Here is a 21,434-nt window from a genome sequence, read left to right on the forward strand (position 1 = left end):
AAGGGTTGGTAACTAACTGTGCCATAAAGTTTGTGGGGTTTTTTAGCCTACTTACTTGTTTCATTTCTGACAGGATTTGGACTGTGGTGCAATTTATTTTGTTTCTGGAGTCTAAAGGATTTTGCATTTGCAGCTGAGAGAGAAACAAGTTTTGGATCCAGAACTCCATCGGATTTTTACGGAGCAGGGCCACTCCACACAAAGGCTCAGAAGATATTAGTGAATGAACAAGGCTACTTCTCAGAAAGCAAACAGGCCAGGGTTTGGGGTGAAGGGTGGCAGCAGATCCATGATGAGAGGTAGAAAAGGAGAAACTGTGCCGCAGCTTGGGCTCTTACCTTGAAAGACCCAGGGTTTAGGTGTTTGTGTGTGTGTGTGCCTTTGTATTCTGTGTCTGTGTGTTGTATCAGTGAAAGCTCTGAGATACAAGCAAAGGAAACCAACGGGCTCATTTCAGCAGAAAAGGCCATTTATTAACAAGATACTGGCATCTTGCCGAATGCCCAGGAGTGGAAGATGAGGACAGAGGGCTGCGGCCATTTCCAATGTCCAGGCCGCACGGCTGAGGGGGTTCACTCAGAACAGCTCCAGCGCCTCCTCTGTTCTTGCACTCACCAGAGAAGCCTTCTCCACCTGCCCAGGCTCTCAGGGTGTGACCTTCCTCTGTGAAGCATCAACATGGAGTAAGTGTCTGCTATATTCATCCCATGCTGCCCCACATCAGCACACATCCCTAAAAAGCACTTATGCATCTTAACTCAATCCTCTCCTGATCGAGAACATTCCCCCAATTCTTAGAAAGGAATGGCTTGATTCTCTGTGCTCAGCTCCCAATCCGGGATTCCTAGCTTATGCCCACTTCTTCTCTATTCTGCTATAATTCCATGTCAACATGCTTTGTACTATAGACCACTATCACCTTAAAATGACAGGGGAAAGAGAGAAAAGCAGAAAATTAATTCAGTTATATAAAGATGTGCATGACCCAGGAAGGAAGATAAATGCAGTTAAATATTCTAAGCCTTTTGTCTACAAGGTGAGCATCAGCATCTTCCTGGCTCCATCCCGGGCTCTCTGCATCCAGCCGGCTCCTCAGCTGGTCAGAGGTGCTCACCTTGTAGGATGGCGTCTGCACTGGGAGAGATGGGTTCTCAGTGTTGGAAGCTCTAGTCTTCCTTTGGCTGTTATGACTGAATCTGGCATTATTGAAAGATGCCCCAAGAATCTTCTTTTTGCTTTCAGGTTAGTCATTAGTCCACCAAGATGTCGTATTTAAGATGAAAAAAGGAGGGGCTTTCAGTTCATGGCCCTAAAGTCAGAGCAGGGCCCTCCCCGTGTAGCGACCCCTGTATTCCTTTGATAATCTGGGTCAATCTCTTTACTGAACACCTAACCCCTATGCAGCCTGCTCCCACGGTAGCCTGAGCCTCCAAAAAGAGGAAGCCAGGAGTGGAAGGCAAAGCTTCTTGCCCTTCTGTTGAGAAACATAACCTGGCCATTCCCTAAACAATCAGATTGCAGTAGCTTTATAAGGTGCAGACCCCTATATTTTTGTTGAATTCACTTTCTGATCTCTAGTAGGTCTCTATTTTGTCAAGAAATGTAGCGTGAATACCGGCCCCTCTTCTCCAGGTTCTTGCAGTGTTCCGTCATTGCTGTAGTGGGGCCACCCTTATGTCCTCTGGGCAGAGAGAAATTGTATTTTCTGCAAAGATAAAGAATATAACCTAGGATAAGACAGTGAAGATGTGCTGTTGTTCCTAAAATAGAAAGAAATACTAATCTTGGTCTTATCTTTTCATTGGGATAACATCCATTTCCATGTGGTTGGAGCTATGAGGATTTGCTGGAGTAGAGAAGCTACATTTGGAACTTCGTCCTCTATCAGCTCACCACGGTTCTCCAGAATCCCATCTTCTGTGCTGGCCCCACCAATGAATGAAAGAAGACCAGCGTGCCTGCCGTTATCACCACTGGCAACTTTACAGCTATCATTTCCCCAGCAATGTCACAGTACTTGTTACATATGTAACAAACCTGCACGTTGTGCACATGTACCCTAAAACTTAAAGTATAATAATAATAAAATTATTATTTCGATTTACTATTTTGATAGTCCATTTATTAGGGATCCAGGGAGGGGATTCTGCTGGCTATTGAAAATATCTTTTTTTTTTATTATTATACTCTAAGTTTTAGGGTACATGTGCACAACGTGCAGGTTTGTTACATATGTATACATGTGCCATGTTGGTGTGCTGCACCCATTAACTCGTCATTTAACATTAGGTATATCTCCTAATGCTATCCCTCTCCCCTCCCCCCACCCCACAACAAGCCCCGGTGTGTGATGTTCCCCTTCCTGTGTCCATGTGTTCTCATTGTTCAATTCCCACCTATGAGTGAGAACATGCGGTGTTTGGTTTTTTGTCCTTGCGATAGTTTGCTGAGAATGATGGTTTCCACCTTCATTCATGTCCCTACAAAGGACATGAACTCATCATTTTTTATGGCTGCATAGTATTCCATGGTGTACATGTGCCACGTTTTCTTAATCCAGTCTATCATTGTATGTCACTTAGTCTGGAGTGCAGTGGCACGATCATAGCTCCCTGCAGCCTTGAACTCTTGGGCTCCAGTGATACACCTATCTCAGCCTCCTGAGTAGCTAGGACTATATGTGGGCACCACTACACCCAGCTTATTGAATATATGGCTTTCATCTCTGCTCATAGGAATTTTGGGGAAATGCAGGGAGGGTTTAAGGCCCCACTGAGCGTGCATCACCAGCCTCGCTCCCTGTACATCTTTCTCAAGTGGACCACTTGGTATTCTGGGTTCCCAGAAGTTAAGGCAAGCCAAAGTCCAAGGAAGCCCATGAGTTAGGGGCATTTCTCTTCTCAAATACAGAATTACTCTGACAAACGGCTGTAGGGCCATCTGGGAAAGGACATTTATGTTCACAATGTTACTGCGAGATCTTTCTTTAAAGGCTTCTCTTCATTCTAGATATCCTGAGTCTAGAAGCCAACTTATTTCCGAGATTGGGTGAGGATCCTCAAATCTTTATGGTAGGACTCAGGTGCTACACCTGTGCACAGATACCAAATTTCTTCAGTTCCGTAAATCAAGTAGGAACTTTGTAGACCACCCATCTATTTCAGCAAATTATTCCATACGGTCAGGGCTGGCCATTTAATTGGTTTTCTACCATGTACCATGAGCTGACAAATTCCTGTCTTATGAGATGTTTTCTACCAGGAAAGATAACAAAACTGCTATTTCTCAGAGATTGAGTTGCCTGCATTCTTAGTACACATATGTGCCTCATTTGGTGTACTTAGTTACAAGTAAATATTCTGACTGAATTAAGCACAAAAATCAGATCTACTAGGATGGTTGAAATCTCAAACTTGGAGATTAGCGCATTAGTGATAATACCTAAAAGTATATAGCACAGCTGGTTTTCTCAGGATGCTGCTACAACCACCATAAACCCCACACACTGCCACTCTTTCTCAATTATACTGCACAACCGCCTTTGCCGCAGGAGAATCTTTAAGCAATATGGTTTCCTGTGGGATCAACACACAATTCAAAATCTAAATTGGGCATGTCATAATGGTGAATTGTAGGCCATGTGTCCATATTTTTGCTGAAAGAGAAGTTGGAAAAATAAATAGCTTGTTATTTTAGTATCTAGAGTGAGAGGCAGTCCCTACCTACTAAGGAGGCTCAAATATTGGAGAGGGTTGGGATGTAGGAAGGAGATTCCAATGCTGGAAATTCAGAAAGAGTGAAACATTTACTACAGTGTGGACCAGGCTGTACATCTTTCTCCTTTTATTGAACTCCATCGTCTTCTCCGCCTCCATGTTTTTTTCTAGATTCTCTTTTCTGAATGATTTTTAGCACCAAAACTCTTCTAAATGAGCAAGATAATTATTACTGTTTTCAGTACAGTGAAGAAAAATATAATTTTGAATAAAGTAAGTGGTCTTTTTTTTTAACTTCAGGGGTGAGACCCATAAGCTAATTATAAAAATCAATAAAAATACTCCTATTAAGAACCTGATTTAGACCAGCACTATTCCTATGTACTCATAAGCTAAAAGGCATAAGTCCCTTTCTTCAAGTAGCTTGAATCATTGCAGATACTAACCTGATAGCATAAAGAAATAAAATGCAATATAAAAACCCCAGATGCAAAATAGTTCAGAGACTAGGTCTCAAGGGTGTACAGGTAATGTGGAAAGTTTTGTTGGAATATGGGTATTTGTGAATTTATTGGGCCACTGAGGGTGAAATGAAAGGTATTTACTTTCATAAAATTTCAGATGTTTTATAAAATTATAGACTTTGAGTAGAATAAATACCTTCTATAGATTATCTTAGTTTGCTGGTTATAATAATCTAAACCAGCAGTCCCCAACCTTTTTGGCACCAGGGACTGGTTTCATTCGTGGAAAACAATTTTTCCACAGAACGTGTTGGGGTGGGGAGGTGTTTCACCTCAGATCATCAGGCATTAGTTAGATTTTCATAAAGAGCACACAACCTAGATCCCTCACACACACAGTTCATGATAGGGTTCACACCCTCATGAGAATCTGATGTCGCCACTGACTTGATGGAGCTCAGGCAATAATGCTCACCTCCCCACCATTCACCTCCTGCTGTGCAGCCCAGTCCCTAAAAGACATGGACTGGGGTTGGGCACCCCTTACCTACACCTTAAATTCTCAATGCTCTTTTAGATCTCAGAATTATATTTCATATTTATATCTATATATTTTGCCAATAAATAACCAGTTCTATAAAATCAGGCCAAGTGATCTGAATACAGATGTTCTCAACTCTACCTGCTCCAGACTCCCCTAATACGGGTTTATATTGAATAGAATGGTCAGCCCGGGATAGCTGCAGAAATAATGCATGAGCTCTGAGGTTCATGGTCTACCCTTTGTGGTCCAGTCCTTTCACCGAGATTACACAACCAAATTCTATCTGGCCACAACTATTCTTGATACCTCAGCTCTTCTTCATGATATGTCTCCTAAATTTCTTTCTCATTATTCTATTTAGCAAATTAGCCACCTATACCTTATTTCTTTTATCTATTTGCTGTTGAGTCACTCTATAGATGTTTTGATTAGTTGAAGCTAATTCCCTGTAATGAAAATGGGTTCCCCATCCTTATCATTGATAAATTAATAAACCACCCCCTCTCTGATATATACCTAACTTGGATAGTTGTTTCCCAATACAGTGGGGGAGGGCTATGTTAGTGCCTGATTTTGCATAGTGTACACTCTGATATAGTAATATCTGGATTCTAGGTTTTACCAATTTACTACTCAACTCTAGCAATTCTATGCTGTTTGCTCCAGACCTAAATTAATCTCAGACTCCCTTTAGATGTCACAGCTCTCCATCACTGGTGCAGACATAATTCTGAAGCAAAGGTCATGAAGTCATCATCATGCTTTCCATGAAGGTCTAGTTCCTGGCTCCTCACCTGGTGTGCAACATGGCACCTGAAGAAACGTGACGGCTCCTTTCTATTTCTGGTCTCATGTTGAGACCAGAGTCCAGAGAACAGAAAGGAAAGAGATTGCACTTTCTATACTATGAGAGATCAATCTATCGTTTGTTAAAGTGATCAAAATATGTATCCTACAGTTGGAAATACATCATAGGTTATAACTTGTGTGTATTTCCACACATAAAATTATCTGGACTTTTTTTCTTTGTACTAAATTGGAGGACATACCCATTAGAAGTGGCAATATGTTCCAATTTCTTTTCTCTTACAAATAAATAAATACATACAAAAATAAACAAAATTAATGACATATGTATTTACTAATACCAAGGGCTTTAACATGTGGAATAAACTACTACATGAAGTACAAAATATATTAGAAATAATTTAAGGAGGCATGTGACAGATACTTAGAGACAAAACATTTGGTTATACGGTTTAATCACAAACTACAGATTTTTAATCTAAATGGTCATTTGAGTATTCCTCAGTTCTTCTACATCCTGAAGGATTTTATGGTACCTTACTGCAGAGTACTCAATATCATTTTTGAAGAAATCATACTGTATCAAGTGAGCTACAATGTAACTGCAAAATGCAGACTGCAGTGTTGCTCTGCTGTGGCTTCATGATTCATTCATTTTTCCTCTTCTCTTAAGCCATTTGAGGGCTGGTATCTCGGCTCTAAAAGCCATGCAGGGAATGGGTGGAAAGAATACAAATGCTTCACTGGAGCCAGATTCAGGCTGGGGCAGTTGTTGTCAACACGACGAGGTTGAATGAAATGCAGTGACAGTGTGGTAAGGGAAGACGTGTTCTTTAATGCTGTTGGGTCCAGGGATGCCTTACCTTAAGGGTAAAACATTAGACACTATGCTTATCAACACAGCAGCCTGTCATTGCAGTGAGTTACACCTACAGCTTAAGGTAACCAGAGCTGTTGAAACAGTACTGTGCCCGTGCGTGTGTGTGCAGGTGCCACGTATCAAATACACATTGTGTTTCCATAGACATGCACAAATGTGTCTAAGAAACGCATATACATGTATAAATCTGTGATTTAAAATATTGTGTCAGTATTATTTACAGATTTCTTTCTTCTTAATGTAAGATGAGGTATGTGGGGATGAATTTTAACTAAGAAAACCGAATTTATTATTAACACAACTATGATAAACTCATAGGGAATGATTACATGAATATGTGTGTATGTATGTGTGTGTACATACATATATATTCATTTAATTTGAACTTTATTTTTTTAAGTACATTTGGGATTATTTTGAAGTAATAATATAATGTATATTTAAATGCCTAAATAATACCCAGGAGGTCACGATTTGACCTAAAAACTCACATTTGCATGGGAATTTTATTGTGCTTACTTTTTTTTAGAGGAATGCTTTGTCCTTTACTAAATGGACAGATACTCCCACTGTACTGCAGTTCCAGTTCTATAATCATTTGGGAGGCGCTCTTTACTCCACGGTGACCACAACACGGAGAACTGTCCTTACCCACATGCTGCTTGCCTGGGGAGCTCAGGATCAGTGTCTTACACACAGAAGGATATATGCTCCCATTTTTTTTCCGCCGACTGTAAATGACTCCTATTCTTTGCTCCACAGAACATCCGATGTGGTGCCCAATCAGCTGAAAAAGCTGCACAGACGTCATTAGTTCCGTGTGTGTGTGTGTGTGTGCGTGTGTGTGTGTGAAACAGAGAAAGAGAGAAAGAGAGAGAGGAGACTGCAGCTGCCTTGCCGCGTGCCGAGTGGAGTCTCCATTAGGGCAGCGCTATTGATTTCTGATTCACACTGCAGCAACAGGGCTAGAGTGCAGAAGAAAAAAAAATCACGTCTCAGAAACAGGAATTACAAAGACAAAAATAAGTAGATAGATAGTTTTATACAAAAATCAAGCATCTGTTACCAAAGGAAACCAAAAGTGACAATTTAGCAAAATTTCAAGACTGTTTATAACATAGAATAAGATGTATAGGAGAAGTAGAGTAAAATGAGTTTAGAAAAATTATTCGTTCTAATTTTTCAACAATTTTTTTTGAGAGGTGATAATGGTCTAATTTCCAGAATGCCTTGAAAAACCCTGGAATACTCAGCAGAGATGCTGCAAAGTAAAGCTTATTTGAGGGCAATCTTGAAGCTATGCCTGAGAATTTTAAACAACAAAATATCCAAGATTTATTTTTTCAATTGTGTTCGATTATTTTATTAGCTAGTAGCTTTCTCTATTTTAATTCTCTGTGTTGCATAATATCTAGGATACAGTAACAGGCTGGTTGCAAATGCTCGAAACAGAAATAGGTTTCTTCATAGGCTGTGTTTCAGCATGTCCAACTGTGAGCCTGTGAAGCACAGCATCGGAGTTCTCTCGAGGTCTGTTGCCTCAGATTTGGTTAGAAATTATTAAATCTGGAGTGTAAAAACCTTGTCTGGGCCTTTTAGGCAGCTTGATTTTAAAACTAGCCCTTCTGCCCCAAGACTTTTCAACCGCCCCCCACCCTGTCCCAAAAGAAAAGCTGAAGTAATTTCAGTGTTAAAATAATGGTGCTGTCAGGCAGGCAGTCTGCATGTGAGCAGCAGAAAATTAGAAGAATAGAACCATCCATTCTTGTTTCCCCCCACGACACGCACGCACACATACATGCACACACCACACACACACACACACACACACACACACACACACACACGACAACACCAGTCAGTAAAGGGGAAAAAGGGTGATACCTTTTTAAAAAATGAAAGGCAGTAAGCCATTATTAGCAAGAGCTATATTGAGCATGCTTGCCAGACAAGCAGCAAAGCTGAGCTCCAGTTCCGCCCAGACATGTGCCTTGCCATTTTCATTTTAATCAGCCTGCTCAGGATGGCTGCTGATTCATTTTGCAGGATGTCCCCCTGGGAGCCAAGGTGGAAGCCTGAGGCGAGCTGCTATTGCATCAATGCAGCACATCAGAGTGAGAGCGCCGAGGCAGAGGGAGGAGAGAAAGCCTTCAGCACCACATCCCGATTTCAATATGGCTAGTTAGAAGGTCCTGCATGAAACCGAGTCTATTGCAGAAAACATAATGACAGGAAAAGAAAAGAAAAAAGTCACATTGTCATTTCATTATCCAACTATTCTCTCCCCCAACCCCTTCCTGCCACCAACACACACACACACACACACACGTACACATTTTACAGTGACCATGAAAGATTTCAAGCCACTCTGTGGAAGAGTGTGTGTGTGTGTGTGTGTGTGTGTGTGTGTGTGTGTGTGTGTGTGTACTATTTACCTGGTAACTAGCTGGGGTGGTATACCTGATTTAGCTGGAGACTTTGATTTGTAGGACTGACAACCTTATTATGCAGTGAGTTTATTATTGATATTATTCTGCTCTCGGTTGCCATGGCCACCTTGTGAGAGACATTCAATTTTCTCTCTTCCATCATCATTATCTATGAGGCCATCTGTTGTGGAAAATGAATTCAGCCTCATTTGCATGACTGATAAGCAATTTTTTTTTTATCTATTTAACAGAAGGTCATATGCCGGGGATTTGGAGCTTGTGAAAAAAAATGTGGAAAAAAAAAAAAAGCCTAGGAGAGGATGAGTGGGAGCGTGTGCATGGGGGTGTGTGGAAGTCAAACAGATCCCTGAGGCCTGCGAGCCTATCGCGCTGCATTTGTCATTCCTGCCCGGGCGACATTTTTTTTTCCCTAAGCTACTGCACACTAAACAGTGAGAGAGCTTTTCCCTGCAGTCTTCTTGAAGCCCCCCTGGTTTTTTGCTCATTGTTGGTGGGTGCATTTTAATTTTTTCATTCCTTGGACTATGGGTTATGATATCCATATTCACTGAAGACAAAAAGCCACCTTTTCTGCGTCTCGGTGGCATGCCATGTCTCATCATCCTTTCAAACTTGTGGTGGAACAGGGTTTTCTTCCCTGTCTGTGTATTTTGAGCCAGCACAGTTACCAAAATTGAACTTGTCTTTCGCTTGTGAGCGGTTGTGGTCATTGTGAGGTACGTGATGTTCGTTAGGTTAATTTTTGGGGGAACTTAGTGAGCAGAATGTGTTTTACCGTAGCTCAAGGGCTGAGGCTGCTATTCCATTGTCTGCTCCTTTTTAAAGTTATTTTTATAGCATGGCTGGTAGCTGAAATGTTCCTGGACTGGAGGCTTTGTAATCCACAAAAAATCTGTCTTTAAACTAAAATGGGTATTAGGTTGCATGACTTAACTGTGATGTTGTTTATTAAGAAAAAAAGAAACAAAAACAAAACGCGGTGTATGTATGGTGCTTGGAGGATAAGAGGATACTGAAACAAAAACTTCCCAGAGACTTTACTGGATTACTTTACATTACAAATGAAGCACATCATTTTATGCAAAGGCAATTAAAATGTTAGATATTTTGGATGAATTTACCTAATGGTAAGAAGAAAGTTGATTTATATTGTTGAAGTGGAGAAACTCAAATAAAGATTTTTAAATTTAACTTAAATGTTTGAAGTTCATAATAGTGAAACAAAATGTTATTTATAACAGAAATGTGTCTTTTTGTAACACCTAAATTAATAAACTAAAAGTTTAAACTCTACACTTTAGTTTTAAGATAGATCTGAATAAAGCAAAAATATATATGTAAATATTTATATGAAAATTAGCTATATAAAATATAGAGAACAGATTTTGAATTTAGTATTAACCATGACAATTTCTTGTACCATCAAAGCTATATAAGCTAAATAATTTCTAAGTTACTTAGAGTAAAAACATTTTATATAAGAGCCTTTTTGTTCAAATGTTTATATTTTCTACTAAACAAAATTAACATCATAGACCAAAGCATCCCAAAACCACCCTTACAGGCATATGAGGGTCTAGAAAGACCTAATTGTTCAACTTCATTAAGTGTCATGTAGCTTTAAAAATAATAAAGTCATGTCTCCCATACAGATAAAAATGTAATTATTTTAAAAAGAAAAGTGTTTTATACAATATTCCTTTTCAAAAAAAAACAGCATTGCATTCCTATAAGTTTTCACCTCTCAAGAACTTTGAATCCCAAGAGTTGATTGTAAGTTATAAATGCTACCAAAAGAAACATTCCAGAAAAAAAGGAAGTTTGTTTTTTCTGATTGACCTAAAAGAACATGTATGATTCTATCACCTCAAATGCAGTAAGTCAATTGCTTAAAAGTCTCCTTAAAGTTATACTTGAGTGATAAATTTTCTTTATTAACTAACATAGACCACTACTGATGTGTGTGTGTGATGGTACTTTACTTGATTGCACTTTGAAAACTCTTACCATACTATCATACACTTTTCATAAGCAATAACAGTTGTTATATAATCCTTCTGCTTTTAATCAGCCATATTTCTTTATATTTTAGCTTGATTTTTCAGAGAAATAAGTTTACTTTAAATATTAATTGTGAATTTAAAGAATTTAAAACAATAAAATTCTGATAGATTATGAAGATTATTTAAAGTGACATCAGCTTTCTCAGAGGACTATAAGAATCAGTAATATGAGATCTGGATCTATATTATAATATGAAGGATTATGTTTTTGCCTTTTGATCTGTACATATAGTCTTCAGATTTGTGAATCAAAATTGTCAACATCTAAAAAAACCTATGAGATAGCACAATTGATTTTTCTCTCCTCCCCACCCCCACCCCCAAAAAGTTAATTACCAATCTTGGTTGGATTCTTCCTTGCCTCCCTGACATTTGACTGCTGCTAATTCACTGATTAATCTCATTAATGTGATTATAGTAGGATTTAGAGTTGGCTGCCATTGTTCTGTAGACAGTGCTATTCAGGCTGAGCACTTGCCACCTCATTCAGTTTTGCTGTGATTTTTCAAAGGCTGGTGGAGTGAGCTATTGTGAGCAGGCTTCTGTGCCTTCCCTTTCAGCACCAGGAGCTGTCCGCAGCTGATAGCGATTGCATTCAACAGTGACTAACTTCCTCCTAGTTTATTGGCAATGTGAAAATGGCTCACTTTCATCACCTTAATGATTGTGCTAGTTGAGGTAGAAGTAGGAGAAGACTTCATGGTCACATTTGGATGTTTTGAAGATGGTGGCAGCAAAGATATCTATGCTTGAAGATTTTTATTTAGTAAAGACTTTGCATCTGCCATTATACACATATTTTACTCTATTTCCAAATATTCAAACATATCAATATGTTAAAAATTACTTGTATATATGTGTAGTTGTGGGTTGGAAAATTGTAAACATTATTACTTTTCAACTGGAAAATTTTATCCAAATACATGTAATTATTAATAAAATTCATCTTTGAAAAGATGCACCAGGACTATCTGGTGTCACAGTAAGGCAGAAAGTATGCATGTTACACAAATTTCAACTTCTCTTGAGTTCAACTTGCATCCAACAGCAGAACTTATGCCAATTTCACAAATTTGTGTTAGAAGCTGAGATCAAGGTAAAGGGCTAATAATTTGCGGCCACATATGAGTGGTGTACAAAAATTCTTAAAGGAATATGAGTACATAGTCTTCTTCGGGGTTATAAAGGCTGTCAAAGCATGACCTTAGGACTATGCGGATAGTTTCAGAGAATGAGACTTCTTTAATATGCTGTTTTCACTGTCCCTGTTATGTTTTTCACCTAATTTATTTATTTATTTTTACTCTCTTGAAAATGTTTCTATTTTGTACCTTACTCTTTAATATACCCAATTATTTCACTGTCTGATGTTTTCTGTCTGCTTTCTGTGTCAATGTTTAATAGATTAGGGAAAAGAAATAAGTGATTATGCAATTTCAAAGATTTGTAAAGTTTTTCTATTTGTTACAATTATACTTAAAATTAAAAATATTGAGTTAATAATCTGATTATTTGTTCAGCTGCTTTTATAAATACTTTACATGTATAATTTTTAAAAGCCAATTACTTCTCTGTGAAAAATTAATTTGTCAAGTAAATAATGTTTTCAAAGTCACATGCATAAACTAGATTTCCAACTCTACCTGTAAGCCAATTTAATTTGAGGGAGAGATATTATTTTAGAAATACATAATATACAACCTGAAAGACTTTGTTTACTTGTTATATATTTTAGTGGATACATTTTAACTTCAAACAACTTAAAGGTTTATTTACCCTTAAATATTTTATATTAAAAAAAACGCCTCAGTGGAATTAGAGGGACTAGTCAGATGCTGTTCGATAACGACCACTCTGCCCTGCACTTATAGTTTGGTCTGGCTGGGTGTCCCTTTTAGACCAGGGCTATAATTTTCAATCAATAACCAGTGTTTCCAATGCATGTTGTCCTTTGCCAGGAAGTCTACCTTGATGCAAAGTCTCACCAGAACTCTGTTCAGGAGGCAAATGAATGGTAGACTCAGAAAGAGAGATCTACAGTTTTGCTAAATTTTTATAATCAAATTACTCCATAGCATAATTTGATCGCAATGATAGTATGCATTTTCCTATTTTCAAGTTTTTAAGAGTTCTTTTTTTGAATATCTTCTTTTTTATTTGAAAAGTTGTGTAGTATTCTTTAGAAAGGAGTAACTGAGGATAAACTTGAACAAAAACTTGCAAATGACATATTTTTCACCAAGCTAAGTTTCATCATACTGTATTCTGTACCACAACACAACACCTGACATTGATCTGCATTTCTTCCAAACTAAACTGAAAACAAAAGATACCACAAACTTGAAGAAGAAAATAGATGTAGGTTTGTGTTTGTGTGTGTGTGGTTGAGGGCAATGTTATATCTACATATCGTTGCTGGTATGAAAAAGATATTTTAAATTGGCATACCACCCCCATATTTAAAATATTGCCTATAGTGACCATAACTCATATGAAATAATACAAATATTCTACTTTTATAGTATTTTATTGTACGATTTTTTCTGATATTAGATTATTTAAAGGCAACAGCTATCCATTTTTTCCATCAGTAGGCTATTTCAATGCAATGTGGTTCAGTTTGTAATATCTTTGTGTCTTGTCTCTTCTCTTTCTTTCCACTTTCCTTTCTGTCTCTTCTGCCCTCTCTCTCTTTAACTTGGTACCGTTTGTCTGTTTTGCCACCCTCTCTTCTCTCTGTGTTTCTTTCACACCTGCATTGTTCAAGCATACACAATGATTTTTCTATGCATGTTTCCACAATGGAAGTGTTTTTGGCTTTGACATCATAATGAGTCCTCAGGGTATCTGTAGAAGTAATCAGAGATGGCAGAGAAAATGTAAGCCAGGTGTTATAAAACTAGAAAGAATGCATGAATGCTTATTTATTAGACAGAGAAAGAGTGATAAGCATTGCTGTATTAGGCTGTTCTGCTAGGAAAATTTTCCTACCATATACCTCTTTTAAAATAATCTCTGCTCCCCACGTGGTGATTATTGGAAAAGTTGGGGGGGGGGATATTTTAGTCTCAGTGTAAGAAGTATTGTGTTGTGAGGAGATGGAATGGTACAGGACATTCTCTTAAAGCTTTCCTTGCTTTCAGACTGCAGTGGTGTCTAGCAGGGCTCGATGGGAAGGGAATTGCAGCCTCTATAGTAACCAGTAAGTCTGGTCCCAACACATCAGGGAAGAGCTCTGTCTTCAGAGGAATTACCTCTGAGAGCTGGGAGAGGGTGTTCCTGGTAACTTGGGGCTTCTCTGCCAGTCTCCCCACGGAAACCACAGTCAGAGCTGTGCTCTGTGGAAAGCCTGCAGTGGCTGCTCCCTCATGCTGTTCTGCTCTCGACTCTCACTCACTGTGGATAGTGGGCTGGTGGAGTGCAGGCACCAGAGGGTAGGGGTGAATGGAATGGAAATACAGAGGGAACTGTGACCAGCACGTGCGATGGTCTCTCCACGGCAGACAGAGCCCTGCGTGGGTGAGAAGCAGACTGCGGAACAGGATTTGGCTTGATGGCCACCAGCTCTTCCACAGAAAGGTACCTCTTTCCTTTTATTGTAAAGGTTACATAGGATTTTTTTTTTTTAATTTGCCTGGTGGTTGCAGCTCCCCGTTCTTCTCTTAAGTACTTCAAAAATAGTTGTTTCTCCACCTGCCTGCCTATCTCCAGCTCTCATTTGATTGCATACACAACACTTCCTAAAGTCTCTTGGTTTGGCGTGTGAACACGCCAACAATGGACCCTCTCTCAAAAGAGCTTATCCTTCAGCGTAATGCCATTGTGGGCACCGCTATGTCTGCATGCTGCCCGGAGTTGTTGTTAAACATGAGTCTGTGTATTCAAGGCTAGTTTCCAGGGGCGAGGGTGGGAGGTGCTAAAGTAGCCTTTATGATTTAATGTAGCCTTTCATAGCGGTGAGTGTTATAGAAGAGAGGTTTGCAGAGTGAAACGGTATAGTCACCACCAGAGTAAAACATCTATGGCTTGACTCAAGAAGCCATTTATAAAATCAGCACTTTTTTAAGCCAGAAAAAAATGCTAATGAACATCAGGTATCTATGTTCACTTAGTTATTTTAAAAACCTTATTAGGTCTTGTCTTTTCAAAGAAAACTTTTTCTATATTTTTTTCTTCAAAAAATAATAAAAGGTGAAAAATGTTTTAACTTTCTTAGACAAATACTTTCATATCTTTTGTTTTGAAAGAAAATGATACAAGAAGCTCATACTGAAACAGAATAATATAGTGAGGTTGGCAACCCGAAAAAGATTTTAAGAATCAGTTAGAGTTAACTCTTGTGTCACCATTCTTTTATTTTAAGAAGTGACAGGTTTTGGAACCTCTTTTTGTTTTGCTTGGATGTTAACCAGCAATGTCATCTAAAATACTGTAGGTTCAGCTCACTTCTGTGAGGTTTCTTTGGCCACAGCATGAATTTACCATAACATCAATGATAGGGGAGATATTTTTAGATATATTGCCTAGCTGGTAGCTGCTAACAGCCTGACTCCGGTATTTACAGTTCTCATCTATTACATTAAATACAGCACTGCTCATGATACACATTCTGCTCTAGAGATTTAGGGGCCTGTGGGTACAAGGCAAGCAGCATACAGCACACATCTCCACTCGTGTCTGACTGTGTTGCAAGCTCGATACACAGGAAGGTTAGAAATTACTGGTTTAATGCACAGCTGTAGCTTGAAAATTATCTAGATCAGCAGTGAAGTTCCCTCCCACCTTAGGATTTGGGGAAGTGGATATGTTTTGTGTTGCTTCAAGGAGGCAGCCTGAGACAGGGTAAGTCAGCAGGATGCTTCCGAGGCTCTTCTGCTGCAGCGATGTGGTCTCTAAGGGAGCCTGAGCCTGATGCATGCAGCACAGGCGGGACTCGCAGCCCGGCGCTGTCTGTCTGCTGCCTTTTGATGGAGGCTGCACTTCACCCTCCCGGCAGAGCGCTGTACGCATGCCCGTCTTCCCTGTCGTTTAGTGGTGTCAACTTATTAATTTCCATCTTCGACTTCAGGCCTGTTAGTTTCCTGTCTGAAAGCATTATTACTTTTGTCCATGTGGCAAAATAATTAGCATACAGATGAGAAGTGGCCCCTTGCCTGGGCGCCGGTAGAGAGAGAAGATGTGCAGTGGAAAGTTGATTGGATGAATGGAGAACAAATGGTGGGCGTTCAAAAGCATTAGAAGAGTTTTGTAGTCGTGGAGCAGGTTGGAGAATTTTCTGGGTGAGTCCCTAAGATGGAAGGCAGGGGTGGCTGCCGTGGGAACAACTGCTTGTCAGACGCTGGCTTAGCCGAAGGTGCCAAGTGCGGCTGCAGGCACAGATAATTCATTGGGACGACTTTGTTTTGCAAGTCTTGAGGCTGCTCTTTGATATCCCCTCCAGGTAAATATATCCTGTGCTCCCTGTCTTCTCCAGAGCGTTTGTTCCGCTTCCCAAAGTGGAGCAAAGTTCAACTCCTGATGGTCAGTAACAAAAGAATAGTCATTTGCTGCTGGTTTGGGGTAGCGGCTTGATCCGTCTTCGTGTGCATGTGTCTGAAGTGGAAATTAACTGTTTAGAGATGACTGTTTTTAGAAACTTACAGCAGCCATTATTCAATGTGTTTAATTAATATTTTCTGAAACCGTGCATCGAGACCAGCAAAATTAGCAAATGTTGTTTCAATTAAAGCCCAGACATAATTAGTTTTGACTAGTATGTATTTTTCCTAGCTGGAAGATGATTTTAGCTAATTTAACCAGCAACTTACTGGAGATTGTGAAAATTGAACTGAAGTTTCTATTGATCTGTAGAATCTACAACTAGGAAATGTAGAAATTAGCACACAGTGATACTCTCAGTTCTTTTCAGAAAAATGGAGATCATTTTTGCAAATCAGTCTTCTGAGTTGAGAAGTAAGAATAAAGAGCCTGCTGGAATCCTAATTTTCTATTGTCATCAGTGACACATTTCTTATATAATTCTGTGACTGTACTATTGCAATATGGGTGTTTTAATATTTAGTTGAATATACTTCCATGGTAGGAATTCACTAATAAATAGTTCTATCCTGTTTTAATAATTCCTATTCTCCCTAAAAGGCAAGGTTTTTCATTTTAACTGACCTAATTATTTCACCTGCTTTTTAGGTAGAACTCAAGTAGAAATTGTTATTCTTTAACTGTCTTTTTATAGATTCCTGAATATTTTAGATCACTTGATTTTATTTTGTTTTTATTTTAAGCTTTTTTTCTAAAGAGTTGCTTTACTTTAACTGCTTTAAACAATAACAGTGAATATTTGACAGAAAATACAACTTTTGGGGGGAGGGGAAAAATTTTCTGTTTAAAAAAATATATCTTTTCAAAAAAGAAAGAGACCACTCTTAATGAATCTAAACCTCAAACACAAGATATTTAAAAACATATTAACCCTTCATGTGAAGCTGCTGAAACTTGCTTTTGATCATTTTCCCTCTCATCCTGCAAGTTTCTTGGTACTCACATGGAGCTTTTTCTGCATAATAGGTAAATTATCTATTGTTTTTTCAATGTGTGTGTGTTTATACACACAGACACATTTCTTTTTCTATTTCATTTTTAAATTTGCTGGTAAACTAGAATGAGGAAAAAATTGAGTTTTTAAAAATTTAACTCAAGCAGTTTTAAATATCAAATTGTTTTCAAGCAGATTCATGAAATCTTACCTAGAGAAAAGTCATAAAGTCATAGTTCCATTATTTTCTCATTGCTACATTTCATTTTAGAGTTGAACCAAGCTTTATATGATTAATATAGCTGCTTTTAGCTTTATGATGGTGGTTTATAACTTTCTTGGGGCAAAATATCAGCACTTACTTTTTAACCTTACCTTGTGCATTTCTATGCAGAGATCCCTGAAAGCCCCTTTTCCATGATGCTCTTTGTGCCTGGCTGCCTTCAAAGGTGGAGCCCAGCTTTTTTTTTTTTTTTTTTAGGGTCAAAACTGTGTCATATTAGTCTCCACTCCACGGAGCCCCGCGTGCCACTCTCTGTCACATTTGTTCTCAGGCTGTGGAGCAGGCTCGCGGGCAAAGACAATGAAAGGTCCCAGGACTGAAACAGGGTGATGTGCACCTGTCTGAAAAGGTGATTTCTAAGGGAATTTTTCCCTGTTTAGTTGGACTCTAAGGTTGAGTGTCAACTTGGGAAAGAAAAGCAGCCTTTCATGGCAAAATTTTTAATCAATTGATGTGATTCCAAAATATTAGTCCAAAGATGAAGCCCTCTTTGACTTAAGTGCCCTGTGTAGGCAACACTGGTCAGTGTGGGGCGTCTGCTGTCTCAGTGGGCCTGCTCTGCTCCACGAAGCCGTAGAGGGCATTGCTTTGGTGGGGTTTCCACTGATTGTGAAAGAAAAAAAAAACAGGTAAATATTTTTTATTCAAAAGGTTATTTGACTCTATTCCCTTTAAAATCAGTACTGTGGTGTATTTTTACACTCTTAGGAGTACTATAATTCCTGTCTTCCATGATTTTGTGAGTGCGTGCATATGTGTATTTTTTACATGCCAGTGTGAAAATGTGTGTAAGCTGACAACAGCTGAGACATGGGGTTAGTATGTGTGCCATGTAAACCTGCTTTAGATGCATCTGTGCGCTCGTTAATATAGTTGAAAGAACTTTAGTACTCAATATTACATACTGACTGCTTTTCACTGAAGTCTGACTGTTTACATAGAACACTCCAATTTCTTTAAAGAAAATTACCTCAAGGATATTGGGCATTTGCTTGAGAAATTTTCAAGTGTGGAATGTCAGGTTTAGGACTCTAAATCAAACAACTCATGAATTAATAATTTATGGGGGTCTTTTTTTTTAGTACATTGACAAAGATTTTCATTATAGGATTTCTAGCTCAAACACTGTTCTGAGTGGTGCCTTCATGCCGTTATCTCAACCTAAATGCATAGTGTGTTTTAATGGCCCTCAACAGAATGGTTTTTCAAAAGTCGGCATCACCTCTCGACTCTAGGGGCTAGCACGCCACTGAACCCTAAAAGCAATGGACCATTCTTAGGGGCTGACTTTAAATTTGGCCCAACCTCCCCTCCCTGGTGCATGTATTCCACCAGCCTGTGCCATCTGAACAGAAGCTGAAAGCACAGAGCATTGTCGCCATGAAACAATGCTAGCCAGACTGGTTGTAGAAATAAGCGAGTCTGCAGGGCACCCCATAGAGAGCCATCAAACCGAGTCTGCTCTGGAGCTGTCTGGTAGATTGTGAACATTAGGAAATCAGTGCCGCATCTGCCGGTGGACCCTGTGCTTCTCTGAAACTCCCACCTGCCCTAATGCATCTGGGCAAGAGCTTTTCAGAATCTAGTTTCCTCCAGGATAAATTTAATACGTCTTGAGGGCCAGGCACAAGCAAATTGATTCTATCTCTGCACCAGAAAAACTCATCAACATCTGTAAGAACACAGATTTTCAACAACCCCAGGATTAGGAGATGCTATTTTGTAAAATATATTCCAAGCCTACTCCCTTCATACCTCATGCCAGCATGGCATTTTTTAATTAGGAAGTTGATTAAAAAGGGCATGGTAGACCACGGATGTATGGTCTCCTGGCATCCATCCAGCTGTTTGTTGTCTGGGTCGTGGAAAGCGTTGCTCATCACCAGTTGCAGGAGCGAGGGGGAAATGATTATAAGGGATGGCAAGAATGAAACTGTTCTGCTGTATGTGCTAATGGCAGCTGATTGTGGCTTCCTCTGAACCAGCCTTTCCTACAGATGGACTTGCTGACTTCCTTCATGAGACAGAGACCACTCGTACTTAGAAATAACTTGGAAATGTAGAAACTAGGTGTATTATTCAGTGGTTCTGATTTTTCAGTGATCAATAGGATAAGGCATAATGACTTGTATTTTCTGTATTCAAACCTGTTTTTGGCCTCACATCCTGTAGGCTGGTGTCAATGATGGTAGTTGTTCTAACAGTGTTGTGCTGTTTCTCTTCAAGAGTAACTGGTTTTTGCTTGTCTCCCCCACCCCCCAAGGGAAATTCCTTTCTTTGCTGGCTTTTTTTTTTTTTTTTGTAGGACTTAGAGTATATTTCACAGAAATAAAATTTTATGCCTAATTGTAGTGTTCCTATGGCTAATGTGGTGTGAATGAGCACCATGTTACGAATTTAACCCTGTCCATCCCTCTCATCCTGTTATTGTATGAGCACTTTCGCAAGACCAAGCATACTAAAGAAAGTAGGAAAAAGACAGCCATGGATGAGGCTTGACACACTGCCAACACCAAGACCCTCATCCCCAGGGCAGAGGCTCTGGGGCTTTTACACATCACTCTGGGAAGACACTCAGTTCTCAAGATCAGGGGACTATGTCTGCACCCCAGTGGGACTTTCCAGCCGCTGGGGTAGCAGTTCTCCCTTTTGTTCTCCTTCCCTCTGAACCTACTTGCACATATATTAATTATTTTTAGATTCTGCATTTTAAAGTTTTCAGTGACAGACAAGCTGGAGTTAGCAACAATGGTGGGCAGGCAGGGGCTCTCCTCACTGTCCTCTTCTAGAAAGAAACTATCAAAGTTAATGCTGAAGACAAAAGGCGAGACTCCTTAAGGTCAGCACCTCCCTTCCCTCTTAGTGCCGTAACTGAATAATTAATACAATGTGCATATATTGAGTACCTACTATGTGCAGAGCCAAATGAGATAGAACTGAGTAACAAATTTCTGCCCCACAGAAAGTCAGGTAATGTGTGTACTTTTGTGTGTGTGTGTGTGTGTGTGTGCATATATATATATATATATATGCATATTTCTGATAAAGGGTAATCATAAATACTTCCAGGTTTACATTTCTTGAATGCATTTTGAAATAGATTAAAGCATTCTAATGACTTAAGAAGAAGAGTTGAGTGAAGCTTGAGGCCCCTTTCATGGGTAATCAGTACTTCAGGAATCCAGGTGACCATTCCAAAACTCAGCACTCAACAGCATGGCATTGTATCACCATATTCTCTATTCAACGGCATGTATGATTTCAGTGTATTGACTTCTTACAAAATCAAGAGTTACACATTGTTGGAAGTTCTGGATAGTTAGCCCTCATCCATCATGGTTTCTAAGTACATGTTCCCTGTCCCCTTCCATTATGCAGAGTTACAATCGCAGCAAGCCTTTGCTTACCTGAGAATACATGAAACAGTAAACAGAATGCTGTTTGGAGGAAGGTGTTGGTAACTGTCAGGGGTCTGTTTTGCAGTTTCTGAGCTGTTGATACCAGAGATCAACAACAGAACATTTTGGATTTGGCATGGTGAAGCCCTAGGTTATTGACTGAGGGCCAACCTTCCAAGCAAACAGGAAGATCCCCTGTGTCATATTCGCTTGTCTCTGCCTTCTCTGTGACATAAGCAGTCCTGCCAAAGTGCAGACAGCTGAAAGGGGAGGCCAACCTGGTTATCCACCGGCTCA

General features: G+C 39.3%; 1 protein-coding gene and 1 long non-coding RNA gene across 15 annotated transcripts in view; one reads left to right on the forward strand and one right to left on the reverse strand.

The window, feature by feature from the left end:
• The first annotated feature begins 9,187 nt into the window (after window positions 1-9,187).
• MYT1L (myelin transcription factor 1 like) overlaps window positions 9,188-21,434 on the forward strand; it is a 544,402-nt gene continuing 532,155 nt past the window's right edge. For 5 of the 14 annotated variants that reach the window (XM_054548446.1, XM_054548454.1, XM_054548453.1 and 2 more), the window contains exon 1: window positions 9,188-9,577. The gene's annotated coding sequence lies outside the window, so the exon portion shown is untranslated. The other 9 variants (XM_024242506.3, XM_024242509.3, XM_054548455.2 and 6 more) reach the window with 7 other exon arrangements.
• Window positions 13,520-21,298, reverse strand: LOC134759726 (uncharacterized). Its single transcript, XR_010136410.1, has 2 exons — window positions 21,147-21,298; window positions 13,520-13,771 (listed from the first exon to the last, which is right to left on the reverse strand). It is a non-coding gene; the product is annotated as an uncharacterized LOC134759726 (long non-coding RNA).

Source organism: Pongo abelii, chromosome 12, assembly GCF_028885655.2.
Source record: "Pongo abelii isolate AG06213 chromosome 12, NHGRI_mPonAbe1-v2.0_pri, whole genome shotgun sequence".
NCBI classification, from domain to species: Eukaryota; Metazoa; Chordata; class Mammalia; order Primates; family Hominidae; genus Pongo; species Pongo abelii.